The 22,135-nt window shown below is 38.2% G+C and overlaps 1 long non-coding RNA gene across 1 annotated transcript in view; it reads left to right on the forward strand.

Annotated features, from left to right (window-relative positions):
* Positions 1–270: 270 nt before the first annotated feature.
* The window catches only part of LOC105495672 (uncharacterized), a 63,248-nt gene continuing 41,383 nt past the window's right edge, over positions 271–22,135 (forward strand). The window contains exons 1-2 of the long non-coding RNA XR_011606527.1: positions 271–410; positions 16,326–16,691. This is a non-coding gene — a long non-coding RNA (uncharacterized lncRNA). The remainder of the gene's footprint in view (positions 411–16,325; positions 16,692–22,135) is intronic.

Below are 22,135 nucleotides of genomic sequence, written 5' to 3' on the forward strand. Positions count from 1 at the left end.
GTGCAGGCAGTCTGCAACTGGGAACTCCACCACGTGGCCCCAGCCTACCTCTGCCTCTCTCAGGGCTAGTGCCACACTCAGGCGAACCCTCAGTCTCTGTCTAGGACATTGCCAGCTGCCAACACACAGAGTCTTAATTTGTATTGTTGCTGTAACAAATTACCACAAACTTAGTGACCAAAACCAACACAAACCTATGATCTCACAGTTCTGTGAGTCAGGAGACTCGCCTGGGTCTCAGCCGGCTAAGATCAAGGCAGGCAGGGCTGTGCTCCTTCTGCAGGCCCAGGGGAGACTCTGTTTCCTCACCTTTCCCAGGTTCTTGCTGTCGCCCACTCCAGTGGGCTGAGCGGTGGCCCCCCAAAAGGTGTGCACACATCCTGATCTCCAGAACCTGTGAATATTACCAGGTATGGTAAAAAATAAAAAGAAAAAGTTTATTTTATATGGAAAAATATGTGATTTGAGAAAAGAGACTTATGCTGAATTATCTGAGTGTGCCCTAAATCCAATAAGTGCCCCTTATAAGCATGACGCAGAAATATACTTAGTAATCTCACAGAGGAGAAGGTGAGGTAAAGATGGGGGCAGAGATGAAAGTGATGGGGCATAACACAAGGACCGCAGCAACCACCAAGCACTAGAAGAAGCAAGGAATGAAACTCCCCCTAGAGTCTTCAAAAGGAGCTATCTTGCTGATACTCATGGACTTCTGTTGTTTGGAACTGTAAGATAATACATTTCTGTTGTTTTAAGGCACTACCTTAGCGGAAATTTATTCTGGCAGCCCTAAGAAACTAACACTGTTACATGCCTCACCTCCCTGCCTTCATCTCTCATATTCAAAGCCAAAAATGGCAATTGAGCCCTTCTCGCAGTGCTCTCTCTCTTCTTTTCTTTTTCTTTTTTCACAATTTAATTGAATTTTATTTTAAGTTCCAGGACACGTGTGTAGGACGTGCAGTTTTGCTACATACGTAAACGTGTGTCATAGTGGTTTGTTACACCTATCAACGTATCACCTAAGTTTTAAGCCCTGCATGCATTAGCTATTTATCCTGATGTTCTCTTTTCTCCCTCCACCACCCCTGAAAAGGTCCCAGTGTGTGTAGTTCCCCTCCTTGTGTCCATGTATTCTCACTGTTCACCTCACACTTATAGGTGAGAACATACGGTGTTTGGTTTTCTGTTCCTGAGTTAGTTGCTAAGGATAATGGCTTCCAGCTCCATCCATGTCCCTCCAAAAGACATGATCTCATTTCTTTATAAGCTCCATAGTATTTCATGGTGTATATGTACTACATTTTCTTTATCCACTTTTTTATCCACATTTATCAGTCTATCACTGATGGGCATTTAGGTTGATTCCATATCTTTGCTATTGTGGATAGTGCCACAGTGAACATATGTGTGCATGTATCTTAATAATGGAATGATTTATATTCCTTTGAATATAAACCCAGTAATAGGACTCCTGGGTCAAATGGTATTGGTTCTAGGTCTTTGAGGAATTGCCACACTGTCTGCCACAATGGTGGAACTAATATATACTCCCACAGTGTAAAAGCGTTCATATTTCTCCACAGCCTTGCCAGCGTCTGTTGTTTCTTGAATTGTTAATAATTGCCATGCTGACTGGTGTGAGATGGTATTTCATTGTGGTTTCCATTTGTATTTCTCTAATGATCACTGATGTTGAGCTTTTTTACATGTTTGTTGGCCACATAAATATCTTCTTTTGAGAAGTGTCTATTTATGTCCTTTGTCCACCTTTTTAAATTTTTTATTTTTATTTTTTTAAATTTTTTTATTATTTTTAAGGTCTAGGGTACATGTGCACAACATGCAGGTTTGTTACCCATGTACACTTGTGCCATGTTGATGTGCTGCACCCATCAACTCGTCAGCACACATCAATTCATCATTTACATCAGGTATAACTCCCAATGCCATCTCCCCCCCACCCCCTCCCCACAATAGGACCCGGTGTGTGATGTTCCCCTTCCAGAGTCCAGGTGATTTCGTTGTTCAATTCCCACCTATGAGAGAGAACATGCAGTGTTTAGTTTTCTGTTCTTGCGATAGTTTGCTGAGAACAATGGTTTCCAGCTGCATCCATGTCCCTACAAAGGACACAAACTCATCCTTTTTTGTGGCTGCATAGCATTCTGTGGTGTATATGTGCCACATTTTCTTAATCCAGTCTGTCACTGATGGACATTTGGGTTGATTCCAAGTCTTTGCTATTGTGAATAGTGCCACAATAAACATATGTGTGCATGTGTCTTTATAGCAGCATGCTTTATAATCCTTCGGGTATATCCCCAGTAATGGGATGGCTGGGTCATATGGTATTTCTAGTTCTAGATCCTTGAGGAATCGCCATACTGTTTTCCACAATGGTTGAACCAGTTTACAATCCCACTAACAGTGTAAAAGTGTTCCTATTTCTCCACATCCTCTCCAGCACCTGTTGTTTCCTGACTTTTTAATGATTGCCATTCTAACTGCTGTGAGATGGTATCTCATTGTGGTTTTGATTTGCATTTCTCTGATGGCCAGTGATGATGAGCATTTTTCCATGTGTCTGTTGGCTGTATGAATGTCTTCTTTTGAGAAGTGTCTGTTCATATCCTTTGCCCACTTTTTGATGGAGTCGTTTTTTTCTTGTAAACCTGATTGAGTACTTTATAGGTTCTGAATATTGGCCCTTTGTCAGATGAGTAGATTGCAAAAATTTTCTCCCATTCTGTAGGTTGCCTGTTCACTCTGATGGTAATTTCTTTTGCTGTGCAGAAGCTCTTTAGTTTAATTAGATCCCATTTGTCAATTTCGGCTTTTGTTGCTGTTGCTTTTGGTGTTTTAGACATGAAGTCCTTGCCCATGCCTATGTCCTGAATGGTATTACCTACGTTTTCTTCTAGGGTTTTTATGGTTTTAGGTCTAACATTTCAGTCTCGAATCCATCTTGAATTAATTTTCGTATAAGGAGTAAGGAAAGGATCCAGTTTCAGCTTTCTACTTATGGCTAGCCAATTTTCCCAGCACCATTTATTAAATAGGGAATCCTTTCCCCATTTCTTGTTTCTCTCAGGTTTGTCAAAGATCAGATGGCTGTAGATGTGTGGTATTATTTCTGAGGACTCTGTTCTGTTCCATTGGTCTATATCTCTGTTTTGGTACCAGTACCATGCTGTTTTGGTTACTGTAGCCTTGTAGTATAGTTTGAAGTCAGGTAGCGTGATGCCTCCAGCTTTGTTTTTTTGACTTAGGATTGCCTTGGCAATGCAGGCTCTTTTTTGGTTCCATATGAAATTTAAATCAGTTTTTTCCAATTCTGTGAAGAAACTCATTGGTAGCTTGATGGGAATGGCATTGAATCTATAAATTATCTTGGGCAGTATGGCCATTTTCACGATATTGATTCTTCCTATCCATGAGCATGGTATGTTCTTCCATTTGTTTGTGTCCTCTTTTATTTCACTGAGCAGTGGTTTGTAGTTCTCCTTGAAGAGGTCCTTTACATCCCTTGTAAGTTGGATTCCTAGGTATTTTATTCTCTTTGAAGCAATTGTGAATGGTAGTTCATTCATGATTTGGCTCTTGTTTGTCTGTAACTGGTGTATAAGAATGCTTTGTCCACTTTTTAATGGGGTAGCTTGTTTTTTTCTTGTAAATTTGTTGAAGTTCCTTGTAGATCCTGCATATTAGATCTTTGATGGATGGATAGATTGCAAAAATTTTCTCCTACTCTGTAGGTTGTCTGTTCACTCTGATGATAGTTTCTTTTGCTGTTCAGAAGCTCTTTGGTTTGATTAGATCCCATTTGTCAATTTTTGCTTTTGTTGGAATTGCTTTTGGTGTTTTTAATCATGAAATGTTTGCCCTTGCCTATGTCCTGAATGGTAATGCTTAGATTTTCTTCTGGAGTTTCTATAATTTTGGGTTTTACAGTTAAGTCTTTAATTCATCTTGAGTTAATTTTTGTATAAGGTGTAAGGAAGGGGTCCAATTTCAACTTTCTGCATTTGGCTAGCCAGTTTTCCCAGCACCATTTATTAAGTAGGGAATTCTTTTCCTGTTGTTTGCTTTCATCAGGTTTGCAAAGATCACATGGTTATAGATGTGTGGGCTTATTTCTCATATCTTTATTCTGTTACATTGGTTTATGTGTCTGTTTTTGTACAATTACCATACTGTTTTGTTTGCTGCAGCCTTGTAGTGTAGTTTGAAGTTGGATAGTGTGATGCCTTCAACTTGGTTCTTTTTGCTTAGGATCATCTTAACCATATGAGCTCTTTTTTGGTTTCATATGAATTTTAAAGTAGTTTTCTTTCTAATTCTGTGAAGAATGTCAATGGTAGTTTAATAGGAATAACCTTGAATCTATAAATTACTTCGGACAGTCTTTTCACAATATTGACTCTTCCAATCCATGAACATGTAATGTTTTTTCCACTTGTTTGTGTCCTCTCTCATTTCCTTGAGCAGTATTTTGTAGTTCTTTTTGAAGCAGTTCTTCACTTCCCTTGTTAGTTTTCTTCCTTGGTATTTTATTCTTTTTGTAGCAATTGGGAATGAGAGTTCATTCATGATTTGGCTCTCTGTTTGTTTGTTTTTCATGTATAGGATTTTTGCACATTGTATCACTTATTCTAAAATCAATCATGTAATTGGAAATAAAACACCCTTCAGCAAATTCATGTGAACTGAAATCATAACAAACAGTCTCTCAGATCACAGTGCAATTGAATTAGATCTCAAAAATAAGAAACTCACTCAAAACCACACAACTACCTGGAAATTGAACAACCTGATCCCGAATGGCTTCTGGGTAAGTAATGAGGCAGATATCAAGAAGTTCTTTGAAACCGATGAGAACAAAGGGGCAACATTCCAGAATCTCTGGGATGCAGCCAAAGCAGAGTTAAGAGGGAAATTTATAGTACTGAAAGTTCGCATCAAAAAGCTAGAAAGATCTGAAATTGACACCCTACCATCACAGCTAAAAGAGCTAGACAAGCAAGAATAAACTATCCCCAAAGCTAGTAGAAGAGAAGAAATAATCAAGATAAGAGCAGAACTGAAGGAGATAGATAAATAAAAATACCTTCAAAAAATCAACTAATGCAGGAGCAGTTTAAAAAATAATAATAATAATAATAAAACAGACCATTAGCTAGACTAATAAAGAAGAAAAATAGAGAAAAATCAAATAGATACAATAAAAATGATACAGGGGCTATCACCACTGACCCCACGGAAATACAAACAACCATCAGTGAATACTATAAACACCTCTATGCATATAAACTGGAAAATGTAGAAAGAAATGGATAAATTCCTAGACACATATACCCTCTCAAGAGTGAACCAGGAAGAAGTTGAATCCCTGAATAGACCAATAACAGCTTTTGAAATTGAGGCAGTAAAAAATTGCCTACCAATCAAAAAAAGCCCAGCACAAGACAAATTTGCAGCTGAATTCTACCAGAGGTACAAAGAGGAGCTGGTACCTTTTTTTCTGAAACTATTCCCAACGACTGAAAAGGAAGGATTTCTCACTAACTCATTTTATGAAGCCAACATCATCCGTATAACAAAACCTGACAGAGATGCAAAGAAAGAAAACTTCAGGCCAATATCCCTAAAGAACATTGATGCAAAAATTCTCAGTAAGGAACCAGGAGTCATCCTGGCAGATGGGAAGCAGGACTAGATTGCAGCTCTGACTCAGATGAACAGAACAGCATGCAGAGGCTTGAATTGTGAATATTAACTCCTGATTGACTGCAAGAACAAATCAGCAATCTGGAGAGGATCCATGGACCCTCCGAAGGTGGTGGACTTCTCCTGCTAGACCCAGGAGACACCTCAAACACTGTGAGTGTCCCAACTGCAGAAGTGGGAAAAGGAGATCATCCACTCCCAAACACACACTGCTGCTGGAGAAACTGAAGGTCTGTTTGTGGGAGAAGTTACTAACCTTATCTGGAGCTGAGTCAATTTAGAGAGCTGAGCAAAATACAGGGGTAAGGAAGCAGCAGAAAGGCCCTGGGAGCTCACCGGGTCCCCAAACAGGCCATTCCTGCCTGGCACCACAGGGATCCATTGGGAAGGTTGCCAGAGGAGTGGGGGAGAACACCACGGAAAGGAAATCTCCAACTGAACTTTGTGACAATTTGAACGGGATGAGAAACCTGTTGACCAGAATTCGGGGGAGGGTGCGAAACTGGTGGGCAGACTCCACAGGCAGAGGACAAACTAAGCCCTTTGTTTTCACAGCTGGAAGGCAGGCAGCCTGGGGCAAGTTTTCAAACCCATCTCACACACCTCCTGGAAACAGACTCAGGGCTGTTAGGGGTAGCACAGGAGGAGTGAGACTGGCCCTTCAGTTTGCATGGAAGCTAGGTGAGGCCTGTGACTGTCAGCTCTCCTCCACTTCCCTGACAACCTGCATGACTCAGCAGAAGTAGTCATAATCCTCCTAGGTACACAATTTTATTGACCTGGGAACCTACCTCCTCCACCCCCACAGCAGCCACAGCAAGACTCCCCCAAGGAGAGTCTGAACTCAGACACACCTAACCCTGCCCCCACCTGATGGTCCTTCCCTACTCACCCTGGCAGGTGAAGACAAAGGGAATATACTCTTGGGAATTCTAGAGCCCTTCCCACCACCAGTTTACCTGAAAAAGAATTCAGGAGGTTAATTATTAAGCTAATCAGGGAGGCACCAGAGAAAAGCAAAGCCCAATGCAAAGAAATCCAAAAAATGATACAAGAAGCGAAGAAAGAAATATTCAAGGAAATAGATAGCTTAAAGAAAAAACAACCCAAAATTCAGAAAACACTGGACACACTTATAGAAATATAAAATGCTCTGGACATTCTCAGCAATAGAATTGAACAGTGAGAGAAAGAAATGCAGAGCTTGAAGATAAGTTCTTTGAATTAACCCAATTCCACAAAGACAAAGGAAAAAGAACAAGAAAATATGAACAAAGCCTCCAAGAAGTCTGGAATTATGTTATACAACCAAGCCTATGAATAATCGGTGTTACTGAAGAAGAGAGAAATCTGAAAGTTCAGAAAACATATTTGGGGGAATAATTGAGGAAAACGTCCCTGGCCTCGCTAGAGACCCAGACATCCAAATACAAGAAGCACAAAGAGCACCCAGGAAATTCATTGCAAAAAGATCATCCCCTAGGCACACTGTCATCAGGTTATCCAAAGTTAAGATGAAGGAAAGAATCTTAAGAGCTGTGAGACAGATGCACCAGGTAACCTATAAAGGAAAATCTTTCAGATTAACAGCAGATTTCTCAATAAAAATCCCTACAAGCTAGAAGGGACTGGGAATCCATCTTCAGCCTACTCAAACAAAACAATTATCAGCCAAGAATGTTGTATTCACTGAAACTAAGTATCACTTATGAAGGAAAGATACAGTCTTTTACAGACAAACAAATGCTGAAAGAATTTGCCATTACCAATCCAGAACTACAGTAACTGCTATAAGGAGCTCTAAATCTTGAAACAAATCCTGGAAACATATCAAACCAGAACCTCTTTAAAGCATAAAGCGGCCGGGCGCGGTGGCTCAAGCCTGTAATCCCAGCACTTTGGGAGGCCAAGACAGGCGGATCACGAGGTCAGGAGATCGAGACCATCCTGGTTAACACGGTGAAACCCCGTCTCTACTAAAAAATACAAAAAACTAGCCGGCCGAGGTGGCGGACGCCTGTAGTCCCAGCTACTCGGGAGGCGGAGGCAGGAGAATGGCGTGAACCCGGGAGGCGGCTGCAGTGAGCTGAGATCCGGCCACTGCACTCCAGCCTGGGTGACAGCGCGAGACTCCGTCTCAAAAAAAAAAAAAAAAAAAAAGCATAAAGCACACAGGACCTATAAACAAAAATACAAGTTGAAAAGCAAAATAAATAAATAAATAAATAAATAAATAAATAAAAAACCTACACGGGCAACAAATAGCATGATGAATGCAACGGTACCTCACATCTCAATACCAACATTGAATGTAAATGGCCTAAATGCTCCACTTAAAAAATACAGAACCACAGAATGGATGAGAACGCAAAAAACAATAATCTGCTGCCTTCAGAGACTCACCTAACACATAAGGACTCATATAAACTTAAAGAGTGGAAAAAGGCATTTCATGCAAATGGGCACCAAAAGCAAACAGGGGTAGCTATTCTTATACCAGACAAAAAAAAAACTTTAAAGCAACAGCAGTTAAAAGAGACAAAGAGGGACATTACATAATGGTAAAAGGCATTGTCCAACACAAAAATATCACAATCCTAAACATATATGCACCTAACACTGGACATCCCAAATTTATACAACAATTACTAATAAACCTAAGAAATGAGATGGAGAGCAACACAATAATAATGTTGGGGGACTTCAACACTCTACTGATAGCACTAGACAGGTCATCAAGATTTAAAGTCAACAAAGAAACAGTGGATTTAAATTATACCTTGGAACAAATGGACTTAACAGATATATACAGAACATATCATCCAACAACTGCAGAACACACATTATATTCAACAGTGCATATAGCTTCCTCCAAGGTAGACCATAAAATGAGCCTCAATAAATTTAAGAAAATTGAAATTATATCAAGCACTCTCTCAGACCACAGTGGAAGAAAACTGGAAATCAATTCTAAAAGGAGCCTTCAAAACCAAGCAAATACATGGAATTAAATAACTTGTTCCTGAATGAACATTGGGTCAAAACCGAAATCAAGATGGAAATTTAAAAATTCTTCAAACTTAACAGCAATAATGACACAGCCTATTCAAACCTCTTGGTTGGTGCTAAGAGGAAAGTTCATAGCCCTAAACGCCTACATCAAAAAGACTGAAAGAGCACAAACTGACATGCTAAGGTGACACCTCAAGGAACTAGAGAAACAAGAACAAGCCAAACCCAAACATAGCAGAAGAAGGGAAAGAACCAAGATCAGAACAGAAATAAATGAAATTGAAACAAAAAATACAAAAGATAAATGAAACAAAATGCTGGGTCTTTGAAAATATAAATTAAATTGATAGATTATTAGCAGGATTAACCAAGAAAAAAAGAGAGTAAATCCAAATAACCTCATTAAGTAACAAAACAGGAGATATTACAACTAACACCACTGAAATACAAAAGATTATTCAAGGCTACTATGAACACCTTTACCCACATAAACTAGAAAACCTGGAAGAAATGGATAAATTTCTGGAAAAATACAACCTCCCAGCACAAATCAGGAAGAATTAGATTCCCTGAACAGACCAATAACAAGCAGTGAGATTGAAATGTTAATTTAAAAATTACCAGTAAAAAAAGTCCAGGACCAAATGGATTCACAGCAGAATTCTATTAGACACTCAGAGAAGAATTGGTACCAGTTTTTTGACACTATTCCACAAGATAGAGAAAGGAGGAACCCTCCTTAATTCATTCTATGAAGCCAGCATCACTCTAATACCAAAACCAGGAAAGGACATAACCACAAAAGAAAACTACAGCCTGATATCCTTGATGAACATAGATGCTAAAATCCTTAACAGAATACCATCTAACTGAATCCAACAACATATCAAAAAGATGATCCACCATGATTGAGTGAGTATCACACCAGGGATGCAGGGATGGTTTAACATACACAAGTCAATAAATTTGATACACCACATAAACAGAATTAAAAACAAAAATCACATGATCATCTCAATAGATGCAGTGAAAGCATTTGACAAAATTCAGCATCCCTGTATGGTTAAAATTCTCAGCCAAATCAGCATAAAAGGGACATAACTCAATGTAATAAAAGCCATCTATGACAAACCAACAGCCAACATAATACTAAATAGGAAAGAGTTGAAAGCATTCCCTCTGAGTACTGGAACAAGACAAGGATGCCCACTCTCACCACTCCTCTTCAACATAGTACTAGAAATCCTAGCCAGAGCAATCAGACAAGATAAAGAAATAAAGGGCATCCAAATCAATACAAAGGAAGTCAAACTGTCACTGTATGCAGATGATATGATCGTTTACCTTGAAAATCCTAAAGACTCCTCCAGAAAACGCCTAGAACTGATATAAGAATTCAGCAAAGTTTCTGGATACAAGATTAAGGTACACAAATCAGCAGCAACCAAGCAGGAATTCAAATCAAGAATACAAACCCTTTTACAATAGCTGCAAACAAACAAACAAACAAAAACACTTAGGCATACACCTAACCAAGGAGTTGAAAGACCTCTACAAGAAAAACTACAAAAATCTGCTGAAAGAAGTCATATTTCTTTCACGACACAAACAAATGGAAACATATTCCATGTTCATGAATGGGTAGAATCAATATTGTGAAAATGATGCAAAGCAATCTACAAATTCAATGCAATCCCCATCAAAATACCACCATCATTCTTCACAGAATTAGAAAAAAAATTCTAAAATTCATATGGAACCAAAAAGCCCGCATAGCCAAAGCAAGACTCAGCAAAAAGAACAAATCTGGAGGCATCACACCACCTGATTTCAAACTATACTATAAGGCCATAGTCACCAAAACAGTGTGGTACTAATATGAAAATAGGCACATAGACCAATGGACCAGAATAGAGAACCCAAAATAAACCCGAATACTTAGTGCCAACTGATCATTGACGAAGTAAACAAGAACATAAAGTGGGGAAGGGAAACCCTTTTCAACAAATGATGCTGGTATAATTGGCTAGCCACATATAGGAGAATGAAACTGGATCTTCATCTCTCACCTTATACAAAAGTCAACTCAAGATGGATTAAGAACTTAAATCTAAGACCTGAAACTATAAAAGTTCTAGAAGATAACGTTGGAAAAACCCTTCTAGACATTGGCTTAGACAAGGATTTCATGACCAAAAACCCAAAAGCAAATGAAATAAAAACAAAGATAAATAGTTAGGACTTAATTAAACTAAAGGGCTTTTGCATGGCAAAAGGAACAGTCAGCAGAGAAAACAGACAACCCGCAGGGTGAGAGAAAATTGTCACAATCTATACATCTGACGAAGGATTAATAGCCAGAATCTAAAATGAACTCAAACTAATCAGTAAGAAAAAAACAAAAAATCCCCTCAAAAAAGGGGGCTAAGGAAATGAATAGACAATTCTCTAAAGAAGATATACAAATGGCCAAAATACATATGAAAAAATGCTCAATATCACTAATTATCAGGAAAATGCAAATCAAAATCATAAAGTAATACCACCTTACTCCTGCAAGAATGGCCATAATAAAAAAATCAAAAAACAGTAGATGTTGGTATGGATGTGGTGATCAGAGAACACTTCTACACTGCTGACAGGAGTGTAAACTAGTACAGCCACTATGGAAAGCAGTGTGAAGATTTCTTAAAGAAGTAAAAGTAGAACTACCATTTGATCCAGCAATCCCACTACTGGGTATCTACCCAAAGGAAAAAAAGTCATTATACAAAAAAAGATACTTGCATGTGCATGTTTATGGCAGTACAATTTACAACTGTAAAATCATGGAACAAACCCAAATGCCCATCAGTTAACAAGTGGATAAAGAAACTGTGGTGTATATATATGTGTGTGTGAAAGAATATATATGATGAAATACAATTTGACCATAAAAAGGAATGAATTAACAGCATTTGCAGCAACCTGGATGAGACTGTAGACTATTATTCTAAGTGAAGTACTCAGGAATGGAAAACCAAACATTGTATGGTCTCACTGATATGTGGGAGCTAAGCTATGAGGACGCAAAGGCTTAGAAATGATAAAATTGACTTTGGAGACTTGGGGGGAAGACTGAGAGGGAGGCAAGGGCTAAAAGAGTACAAATATGGTGCACTATATACTGCTTGGGTGATGGATGCACCAAAATCTCACAAATAACCACTACAGAACTTAATCATAATCAAATACCACCTGTATCCCAATAACTTATGGAAAATAATAATATAAAATTTAAAAACATTCAATAAAATACTGACAAACCAAATCCAGCAGCACATCAAAAAACTTATCCACCACAATCAAGTTGGCCTCATAACCAAGATGCAAGGCTGGTTCAACACATGCAAATCAATAAATGTAATTCATCACGTAAACAGAACTAAAGACAAAACCACATTATTATCTCAATACATGCAGAAAAGGCCTTTGATAAAATTCAACATCTCTTCATGTTCAATAAACTAGGCATTGATGGAACATACCTCAAAATAGTAAGAGCCATTTATGACAAACCGACAGCCAATATCACACTGAATGGGCAAAAACTGGAAGCATTCCCCTTGAAAACCATCACAAGACAAGGATGCCCTCTCTCACCACTCCTATTCAACATAGTATTGGAAGTTCTGGCCAGGGCAACCAGGCAAGAGAAAGAAATAAAGAATATTCAAATAGGAAAAGAGGAAGTCAAACTGTCTCTGTTTTCGAATTACGTGATCCTATATTTAGAAAACTGTCGTCTTAACCCAAATGTTTCTTAGGCTGATAATCAACTCTCTCTCCCTTTTTCTACAGTCAGTTCCCTTGGGCCATCATCAGCAAATGTCCCCTGTGTTGAAGAAATAGAGTGTATTCAAATAGGAAGAGAGGAAGTCAAACTATCTCTGTTTGTGGATTACATGATCCTATATTTAGAAAACCCCATCGTCTCAGTCCAAAAGCTTCTTAGGCTGATAAGCAACTCTCTCTCCATTATTCTATAGTCAGTTCCCTTGGGCCATCATCAGCAAATGTCCCCTGTGTTTAAGAACTCATGTGATTATGTTCCCGGGGATAATCTCCTCATGTCAAGGTCCTTATGTTAGTCACCACTGCAAAGTCCCTTTTGCCATGTAAAATACTGTAATCACAGTTTCTGGGACCAAGGTGAAGATATCTTTGGAGGCATTATTCCGCCCTTTGCAGACAGGAAAAGACAACATAGTGTACCACATTAGGTTTCTTATAGTGCTTCTTCCTGGAATGACAAACATCATTTCCATTTATGTTCTATTGGCCAAAGCAAGTCATATGGGTATCTCTGATTCCACAGTGCAGGACCATATAATCCACATGCAAGAAAGAATATGGAATATGACAATGATCATACACTCTATCCAAGAGACGCCAACTGCTTTACTGTGACACAAGGACACATGGAACTACTCAGGATGTACCATGAAAAAGACTTCAGGGTGCAGAAAATATTAAGATGGGCTTCTGTTTGGAAGGGAAATTTTTATATTGTGTAGTAATGTAAATAAACTACAAGTGCCACAATAAAGGGTCAGACAAGTATCATAAAGGAGTCTCATTGTAAATCATCTGAAAAGATTCATTCATTAGTTTGAGGAAAGCCACGAAGGTGTTTATGAGAGGTGGCCATAGAAGATGGAGATTTATAGCCAGATATTTTTCTCTTCATCTTTTAAAATCAGGCATGTGTATCAGTTCCATGTGGAGGAATTCCTGACCTCTCAGTCATACCAGGGTAGGTTCAATACCTCTCCTCCGTTTCCATAATAATGTGATCCACATTTGTAAAAACCCCAAAACCTTGTTATGTCATTGTGTACTTTTAGGCAGAAAATTGTCTTCCTTATGCAGGTATCATATTGTAACATAGTTCATTGAAATTGCTCAATAAACTTTGAATTAATAAAAGGATTTAAAGTCAGTGAAGAGCTGATGAATGGAAGTAGTCTAAAAATATGTGATACAATAAGTATGTTCGCTGAAATATTGAGAAGTTAAAAGAAATTAGACCTGAAAAACATGTAATGAAGTTGAATTAATCCATTTCCTGGACTGAACATAATACCTATCACCTACTAAGCTCAGGCATGAGGGATGACATGAGAAAGGGTCTGTCCCATTAAGTAACCATGTAGTAATGTTAAGGGTGTCCAAGTTTTTGGCATCTTGAACAAAGAATTGAACAAAACACACAAATAAAGCAAGGAAAGAATGAAGCAACAAAAGCAGAGATTTATTGAAAAATGAAAGTACACTCCGCAGAGTGGGAGTGGTCCCCAGCAAGGTGGTTAAAAGACTGGTTACAGAATTTTCTGGGCTTTAAATATCCTCAGCACATCTCCCATTGGTTACTTGGTGTACACCCTATGTAAATGAAGTAGTGGCTCACGATCAGTCTGATTGGTTGCAGGAGGGGACCAATCAGAGGCAGAAGTGAAGACACAAGTACTTTCCATTTTTCAACTACCAAGCAGAAAGAAAGGGGAGGGTTGCAAAGGGTCCTTTTGTTACTTGGGAGTGGAAAGTTGGGGGTTTTCTTTTTGATTTAGTTCTAGGAAGTCAGTATGAATATGCCTTAAGTTTCCTTCCTCCAGACCCTATTCTGCCGTCAGTAAGCCATGTCAGGACATCAACCCAATGTACCCTATCCAGGAAAACCACAGATGCCAAATAAATGTCAGATAGATGCAAAAAGATAGCATGAACTATGACGTTAATGTTTAAACAAGCATGTTGATCCACTATAATTAGGGTTAATGTACTATTCAACAACTGCCCCTATATACGTTAACCTTTCTCCTCTCTTCAAGAGTGGAACTCGTTTCACTGACACTTAAATGAGAAAATATCTGTCATTTAAATAAACACTTCGTTTTAAACATAGCTTTTCAAGATCATAAGAAATACACATTAATCTTGTGCAAAAAAAGACATTATCCACCGTTTGAATCTGTGCCCATATGTTTCTATATTTAGATTACGTGTTTTTACATTTCACATTAAAAGTGTAACTACTGACCATTTACTTATTGCTGAGAACTCACAGACACTGATACTTTAAATATTTAAATAAGTAAAAATGCTTATTCAGAGAGAAAATTTTTGATTCAAACTAGAAACCTTACCTTCAAGTAGGTCCTGGCCTCTAAGCAGCGGAAATCACACTATCGTTTTCATCACTTCCCCGCTATCCGGGTTGCCTTATTTTTCAACATCTGCCTGTCTTCAAATTTCCCGCCACAACAATTAGGAACATTATGTGTGGTTTAGCAAAAAGCCTAGAAGTGATCTCTTTGTGGCTAGAGAGGCACAGGAGCAGAGTGTGCTGGCTCTTCCAGCATAAATGTGTTTCCTCGGCGCTCCTGCTATTCACGCATACTTTTAGCTGCCACAGACGGAGTCTAATTCACTGAAGAAATTCACATCATTGTGATTCTCTGGGCTTCCATGAATTAAACTGGCATTTGCTATTATAAACCCCTGTCTTTAGGATTTTATAATAATTTTTTCTGAGAAATATAATTTGATACAGAATTACACTGAATGGCAGCTAGAGCAGTACATCTTTTGGTGGATTTAAATTAAAACAGAAATGAAGGCCATTTTACCAGCTTTAATTTACACAGCTGCAAAGATGTAATAAAAAATGTGCTAGACCCTGAGTTTATTCCAAAATGCTGTCTGTTACACTGAAGCAGTTTGTACACCATCAAAGCTCCACGGAAGCGTTGAGCGGGAGCACTAATATGCTTCCTCAGACCCACGTGATGCCTCTCTCTCCTGTGTTTATGCAAAACAAACATTACCCAACAAAGTCCCCTTTGCTACTGCACTCAGCACTCCTTCAAATAAAATGCCTATTCGGCCGGGCGCGGTGGCTCACGCCTGTAATCCCAGCACTTTGGGAGGCCGAGGCGGGCGGATCACAAGGTCAGGAGATCGAGACCACGGTGAAACCCCGTCTCTACTAAAAATACAAAAAATTAGCCGGGCGCGGTTGTGGGCGCCTGTAGTCCCAGCTACTCGGGAGGCTGAGGCAGGAGAATGGCGTGAACCCGGGAGGCGGAGCTTGCAGTGAGCCGAGATCGCGCCACTGCACTCCAGCCTGGGCGACAGAGCGAGACTCCGTCTCAAAAAAAAAAAAAAAAAAAAAAAAAAAAAAGCCTATTCGGCAAAGCAGGCTAATCCCTATGCCCCGAGCATTCTCTGATACAAATAACTAAGCATGTTTTGTCAGTGAAGTAAGCAGCAGCCTTGGTCTTCCTTTTCAACCCTAGATACTTCCATTTATTTTGGATGAAATAAAATTTAGCTTAGAAATCCAGTCATTATTATCACTGCTACGAGCACCATCATTATCATCTCAGGGTATTAAAAATGAAACAAACTACATTAGCAAGGATTCTGCTGCAAATAACCTAGTATATTTGACTTATTTGAAGCTTAAAGGAATTAAAAAGAAAATATGGTTGCCCACAAAATTTTGGAAGGGCTGAAAAAGTCACTCTATGCTTTACTTTCAGAAATTATACTAGAATGATGCTGCCTGCCAGAAGAGACGTGAAATCTGTTGCACTCGTGACCTGAGGAACCAGGAATATGCCTCTGGAATGAAGCTCACCGTGAACTGCCAGCCAGGATCAAGACCTGCACCCTGCCTGTGTTGAAATTCCGTCATGAAATGAACAGCACAAGTCTTCTCAACGCTCAAGATAGTTACGACCCAGCATTTCCATAGGAAAACCCAGTGCCTGTCCTCTCACACCTACCAGAACAAAAGCATGTGCATCTCCAACAGCATCAAAGCCTTTGCTTCACTCCTTCATCAGTGTCTCACATCAGCGTCTGATGCCTTGAATCCAGATCCCATATGGAATCCTAACTCCCAGGTAGTCTGGTAAATCTTAATGTTTAACTATCCAGTTTCCACAGAAAAGGAAAGCATATTAGAAGACTTTTTTAAAAAACATATTTGGCTGTAAAAAAAAAAAAAAGAGAGAGAGAGAGAGAACATACTTTACATGACAATACAGTACACATAAATCCACATATGCAGATAGACAAAATCCTTTTTGCTATTGTACTCACCACTCATTCAACTAAAATTGCCCTTTCAACAAAGTAGGCTAATCCCTATGCCCTGAGCATTATCTGATGAATTTAAGTATATTTTGTCCATGAAATAAGCAGCAGCCTTGGTTTTCCTTTTCAACCCTGGATATCTCCATTTATTTTCAATAAAAGAAAGTGTAGCTTAGAAACCTAGTCATTATCATCACCATACAAGTATATTTACATACATATGTTCTAAAATAACACTAACTCTCCCTAGGTGTGAGGCACCTAGATATTTTCTGTTCTATCTACTATTCTATTCTATTCTAACCTATATTTTCACATTTAGTACAGGCATTTTATTTGAAGGAGTGCTAACTGAGTGCACTAGCAAAGGGGATTTTGTTGGGTAACATTTGTTTTTCTCTGGAGAGAGATACGCCTGTATTATAAGGATGGTGAAATAAATATTAACCATCAACCTACCATATCTAGCACAGAATGTTAGGGATAATTTAGTTTTTTTTTTTTTCTTTTTTTGTTCCTTTCCTCCTCCTTTTTTTTTTTTTTTAATTTTCACCAATCAGACAGAAAATAACAGATGTTAGCAAGGATGCATAGAAAAGGGAATGTAATGTATTATTGGTGGCAATGTAAATTAGTACAATCTCTATGGAAAACAGTGTAGAGATTGCTCAAAGAATGAAAAATAGGACTCCCTTTTGATCCGGCAATCTCACTACTGTGCATACACCCAAAGGAAAATAAATCATTACATCAAAAAGACTTGTATTTTTATTGCAGCAGTATTTGTAATAGCAAAGTTATGGAATCAACCTAAGTGTGCATAGATGGATGACTGGATTTTTTTTAAAGTATGTAATGGAATACTACTCAGCCATTAAAAAAAAATGAAATCATGTCTTCTCCAGCAAAATGGATTGAACTAGAGGCCCTTAGCTTAAGTGAAACAACTCAGACACAGAAAGACAAACACTGCACGTTCTCACTTATAAGTGCGATCCAAATAACATGTGCATGTGGACATCAAGTGTGGAGTGATAGACACGGAAGACATGGAAAATGAGGAGGTTGGAGGTGAGCGGATGGTGAGAAATTACTTAATGGGTGCGATGTACCTTACTCTGTGATGGTTACATAGACAGCCCAGGCTTCACCGGTATGCAATATATTCATGTAACAAAATGACAGTTGTACCACATACACTTATAAAAATAAAAATACAAAACTTGAAAATGTTAAAAAAGATAATTTAGTTGAATTCACTCACATTTTAGACAAGGAAATGAAGTAATGAAAATCAAATAATCACTTTAATAGTAGCAAATTTGAAAGCAGAAATTAGATCATTTGGCATTTCATTCTAGAGACCTGACATTCGTTCTACAGTAGTTTATTGAGTTCCTATTACACACTCACAGATTTACAAACACTATCCTGTTTCACCCTCAGAAATTTCTGAGACATAAGTATTATTATCTACCTGTCAAAGAAGAGAAAATTGATACTCAGATTAAGAAAAAAAATCTCCCCAAAGCTTAACTGTTAAGCTTGGGGTTCAAACCCTAAATTGTGAGACCATGGGGGTGCCTGTCTTATAATCCGATCCCCACATAATCATTTAGAGTGTGTGCTATTCAACATCTATGATTACTACCAATACTAGTAATGCAACTAAAACAAAAGGGAACTGATAATGATAAGGTTATTTATTATGGATCCATTGTTTATGAGTCATAATGTTACATGTACTATAAATTTAACTTAATTTCCTGAAAGAAAAGTTGCATTGCTCCTACTTTATAGGAAGGATGCTGTCAATCAGTGAGGTTTACTGCAACCCTCAAGGTCACAAAACCAGTTATTAGCAGAGCTTGGATATAAACCTGGATTTACTTGACTCCATGCACAGACCAGGCTTCCTAAATCAGCTAGCCTGACTCAGTACACACAAACTCTCAAACCTTAATTTCTCATTTCATGGAAGTCACTATCTAAGGACTATAAGAAAAAAACAAAACAGAACAAAAATACTATGACAGCAAAAATTCATAGCACTTCCTGAGTACTTCACATACTTCTTAGGTATTTGCCCATTTTCTGTTAGCATGTTCAATTTTCAAAATAAAAGAAATAATATATACCACAAAACTTGCATTGATACAGAGACTTTTATTAATCCTGTTACATATCTTGCTTATCCGAGGCCAGTGAAGTTATCTAGCCAAGGCTACATAGCCAGGAAATTGTAGAGGTGGATGTTGAGACAGGGAGTCCAGCCAGAGGCCGAAGTTTGTAGAAACACAAATAATAGTGAATGTGAACAGTCAACATAGGGAGGTCATAGCTGTTTGAGGTGCACAAAAGTTTATGGAGGTGAAAGCATTGATATGTTAGGTAAAGGATTAGTAGAAACGAGCTGTGTTATAAAGAAGACAGAAGAACTATTCCTCATTCACTTATTAGTAAAAAATAAATACATAAATAATCCTAAAAAAACTCACAAAGGCCAGAAAAAAACAACATCTTTTTAGAACTCAGAAGTTCACATTAAATGTAGCACTTCCCTTTTATTTCAATACTCATAGCAGTAATCTATATTAAAATATTTAGTTTATGTGTCTTTCTCTCAATCTAGACTGTGAGTTCTTTGAATACAATTGTGAATGTACAGTGCCTGGCATGTAATCACTTATTAATGGATGGGTAGAATAAATTTCTGAATTTGAATGAATTATCTCAAACACTAATTTAACACATCCTCTACTTTAAGAATTAGTGTTCATTTGAGTACTCTTATTTTTTCCATTACATTGTTTCTCAATATCTAGATGAAAGCAATGAACGTGTAGACAAAATATCTAGATGCTCACAGTTCATATATTTATAGATAGATGTAAAATATATATATAATTGCATAATAAGTGAATAACATTGAATTTTTCATGCACTTTCAATCATGTTATAAATAAATGAATATTTATTATGCATATATATATATATATATATATATATATATATAGCATCCATATATAAATATATGAATCAATTGTGGCCCCCCAAATTTAAATGTTGAAGTGTTAACTCCCCAATACCTCAGAATCTGATTGCATATTTAGTGACAGTATCTTCAAAAAGATAATTAAGTTAAAATGATGTCCTTAGAACAGGCCGTAATCCAATATGACTGGTGCCTTACAACAGGAGGAGATGAGATGACATACAGACAAATGGAAGGCCATGAAGACACAGGGAACAGAAAACCATCTGCTAGCCAAGGAGAGTGGTCTGGGAGAAGCCAACCCTGGCAACACCTTCATTTCAGACTTTCAGCCTCCAAAACTGAGTGAAAACAAATTTGTGTTCTCTAAATCACCCAGTCTGTCATTCTTTGCTATGACAGCTGTAACGAACTTGTGCCATAAGCATTAGAAGGCAAAGAGATGAGGTAAGTCAGTAGCCATTAATTCTGACACTGAATTATGTGTAGGCACATGGCTTCCCATTACTGAGGTGCTATCCTTGGGGGAACATGCTTTTGCTGCTCCTTACAGTTGGAGCTAAGTGGGGTGACTCTGGTGTTCACACAGCATAGGGCACCTCAGTACCGAATGTGTAAGTAGAATGCAGTGATCCAATTTCAATAGTAAGAAGATAAACAGGCAGAAATGGGTACATGGATGTGAGTGTGGGGGATAGAGGAGAAAAAATGAGCAAAGGCAGTTTCCTCACTAAAGAGTTATCCACAGGCCATGACGGAGTTGAATAGCTCTACTTACTTCATCCATATGAAGACATTTCTAGTGTCTTCCATATCTCTACCTCCTCTGAGGCAATTTGTCTACTCTATCACATCAGAATTTCACTTCTACACAGATTTTTAGTGCTAGAGCGTGGTGTAGATGAGAGAAATAACCATTTTCCCCTCTCATATTCACTTAGAGTACCAATTTTTTCTAAATTATTTCAAGCAACTCACTTCAAATATGTGTTGCCCACTATAACTATAATAACCACTGATATACTGGCAAAATCACACTTCTGGGACACATGGCTTTGAATGATATACTTCAGAAGTTTGAGACTGGCATTCGGGATATAAGCTTTGAAAAACAGGTTATTCAAGGCTTAGAGTAGCTGAATCTCAGATCCCATTAGTATTTAAACCAGGAGAGAGTTGGTCCATGAATCAACCTCAGACTCACCTTTGATTCAGTTACAGCAGGGCCTTTTATGCACAAACTTACATAGATTATTTATTCAAGTTTTATCATGCTTGCACTGACAGCCTCTCAGCAAAATTAGAGGAAGAGTGTTGAATTGATGAATTAATTGAACTGTTGGTGCTTTGTATCTTTCCCAGACACCAACCTACCCTGCTAAATCCTCCCAGTGCCACTAGATTTGCTGGCCTCCCCTCAATCCAGTAAAGTCTCTAATCTTTGCCAACCTTTCTTTTTAATTTGCAACACTGAATGCAGAGCCCGAGTTTGCCGCCAGGTAGTTTGTGCTGTTTTCTGCTCCCCCATGAAGAGATTCATTTCCTGGAATTAATTTCAACTATGATTCACTGTGTCACCCATCTTCAAATGTCTCATAGACATTTGATCTAGATTTTTCTTACTTTTATGAAAAGATACAATGTCTTCTCTGTCTTTTTATATCCTAACTACCACATTAAAGTCCATTATTTCTTGAACTCATTTCAATGAGGCTACTGTCACCTTTTCTCCATTGAAAGGAGTCATGTCCAAGTTATGAATGACCTCACAATGTCAAAACCAACGACCAATCATAAGGGTTCTATTAATGGCCTCTCAGAAACAGTGAGCAGTTGACTATCTCCTTGTCTTCATATACATTTTTACTATCCTCATAGACACTGCCTTCTTGATGCTTTGCTTCTTACCTCATTGGCTATTTCTTCTCAGTCTTTGCTGGATGTCCCTTGGTCTGACTTCTAAATGTTGGAATGCACAGTGTTTCACAGTTGGATATTCAGAACTCTGTTTCTCAATCTACACTCATTCTTTACAAAGAACTCATTCAGCTCTACAGCTTCAAAGGCCTTCGGTACATCGATATAGGTGTGATGTGAGGCTCCCACTGAAATTCCAGAACAGTGTATCTACTTACTTAGTCACCATCCCCACTCAGAAACCTAATAAATAACCCAAATCTGATGTGATTAAACAAGTACCCTTGCTCTGTCACCAATCCCCAAATCACTCTTCTCTTTCTCTTCTTTATCTTGGTA

Source organism: Macaca nemestrina, chromosome 8, assembly GCF_043159975.1.
Source record: "Macaca nemestrina isolate mMacNem1 chromosome 8, mMacNem.hap1, whole genome shotgun sequence".
In the NCBI taxonomy this organism is placed as follows: domain Eukaryota; kingdom Metazoa; phylum Chordata; class Mammalia; order Primates; family Cercopithecidae; genus Macaca; species Macaca nemestrina.